Genomic DNA, 2406 nt, shown 5'->3' on the forward strand with positions numbered 1-2406 from the left:
GTGAAAGTTGCGCACGTTAAAGATCCCTTGGTGGTCTAAAATCGATAAGAGTAGGCTTAGGCCGCCACCCGGGCAAAATTCAAAATTTCCTACCAACTGAAAATATTAGGTGTGTCCCGCGCTCTCATATGACCTTATGCAGTTGCGAGCGCCGTAAAACACTTTACAAAAACAATAACCTCTACACCACATACGTCCGTTTATGTGCGTGACATACTTAAATAACACGAACATTGCTCTCGCAACAAGCCGCGAGAGGAAGGAATGAATGAATCATGTAACGGCGGTAATAATTCTCCAATAACATAATGTTTGTGCTTGTGTTCTCACGTGGCGGGCTCATAGAGGTCAAAGAAACAAAACAAGGGCACAGCTTTGGAAGGGGGGAGGGGGGCTCTTTCATATGTAGGTGAGTTTTTACGCCCCCATCTACATAATTTAGACCATTTGAGACAAACAGAAAGATAATTTGAGACAAATGTATCATTTAGATCATTTGAGATAAATTTATAGTTTAGATCATTAGAGACAATAGCTTAGATGATTTGAGACAACTCTGGAACACCAACGGACCAGTGAGGTTTAAAAAAAAAAGTCTGCTGTTTTTATGTCCCCGTTGACACAATTTAGGTCATACTTTAGATGGCGGACTTCTGACCTTGCTTTCCGATCCAAGGCCAACCCGGATTGAGAGGGATACAACATCCCAGCAGAAAGATTGACATAAAGTAAAAGTAAAAATGTTCCCGAATCCGATCCGGACAATTGGGATTGCCTTGTTAGTGAGACAACTTCCTGGGCCTTCGGCATATTGTGGTAGGGTGGCCAGTTCCTTTCCACGCCGCCTTTACTTCACAACTCGAAGACAGGTACCCATTACTGCTCGATGGGTAAGAGGGGGCGAAAAAAAGTCCGTGTCCGAACCGAGGCTCGAACCAGGACTTTCCGCTTCGGAGACGAGCGCAAGATTGAGATACCCCGCGTACTCGACAAAAAATTCCTCCCCACTCAGGAATGGGTCTCGGGTCTGCTGCAAGCGACAGCGAAGCGCTAAACCGCCACGGGCCTGGAGCCCAGAGCGGGTGAATGTGAAATGGTATAGGTTTAAAGCCCCTCTCAATACTATTTGGTATTTAAAAGGCGGGACCTCCGAGCTTAACGTCCTTCTCCGATAGGGCAGACAGAGCGTGTTAAGCCACAGAAGGTTACCGTGCTGCGGTATGTGGTGGACTTTGACTACGGGCTGACACAGCTAGTTATCACATGATTCTCTAAACCGACCCTAGACAATATCAGCTGTTTACTGACACGTGATATGCCACATGTGACACGTCACAGGTCGAACATCATTCATCACACGTGATACGCGACTAATGACAGATACAATTCTCCGAAATTGTGAAAATGCAAAAGGGTATACGTTAGGCCTTTATCAACACTATTTGGTTATTTAAGAGCCGGAACTTCCTAGTTTTAACGCCCACCTCCGAAAGGATCAAGATAAATAGGAAATTCGTGTAAAGAGCATTTCCAAAGGATACACCGTCGGACCGAGCTGAGGCTCAAATCCCTGAACCCCGCAATCTCACGACTACGGGTCCGGCAGCCTACCTAATTAACTAGACTACCGACGTTTTGAGCATCCCCTGAGGCCCTTTTCTACAACGGTCGAAATCACCAAGCACCGAGTGTATGCTACGTGTACGGGTTTACGCCCCTATCAACACTAAAAAGGTCATAATTAAGAGGCGGAACCTCCACATTTAACGTCCGCCTCTGATAGTTCTCAGGCAAATGGGAGTTGGGAACCTTAAAATTTCCACATGACATTTCACGTTCAAGACATGGCGACATTCTTCGCCCGATTCTGTGACTTCTACTAAGCGCCTAGACGGGGATTCGAACCATCCACTCCGTTGCAGGGCATGCTACCCCCCCCCCCTCTACCAAAGCACAGATACGTCCAACATTGACATGACACCACATCCCCCATGTACGACCATCTGTTTCTGCAAAAGTCGCCTGGAGCTTTCTCAAACAAAACGGAATAAGAAATGATACGTTTGAACACGTTCATCGCTTCATTCTCAAGCCGAGCCATGCACACACTGACAAATGTCAACTACAACAAACAGGCACATCAATCCGTCAAACGGATCCAATATCAGCTGACAGAAGTGTTTGCATAATTCTTAAAATTGGTCTCCCACACATAAGTGCCATCATACACAAATGCCATCTCACACACACACAAACACACACAAACACACACACACACACACACACACATACACACACATACACACACACGCACATACACACACACACACACACGCACACACAAACACACATTCACACACACGTGCGTGCGCAGACACATGGCGACACACAAACACATTTACACAC

This window comes from Aplysia californica, unplaced genomic scaffold, assembly GCF_000002075.1.
Source record: "Aplysia californica isolate F4 #8 unplaced genomic scaffold, AplCal3.0 scaffold01155, whole genome shotgun sequence".
NCBI lineage: Eukaryota > Metazoa > Mollusca > Gastropoda > Aplysiida > Aplysiidae > Aplysia > Aplysia californica.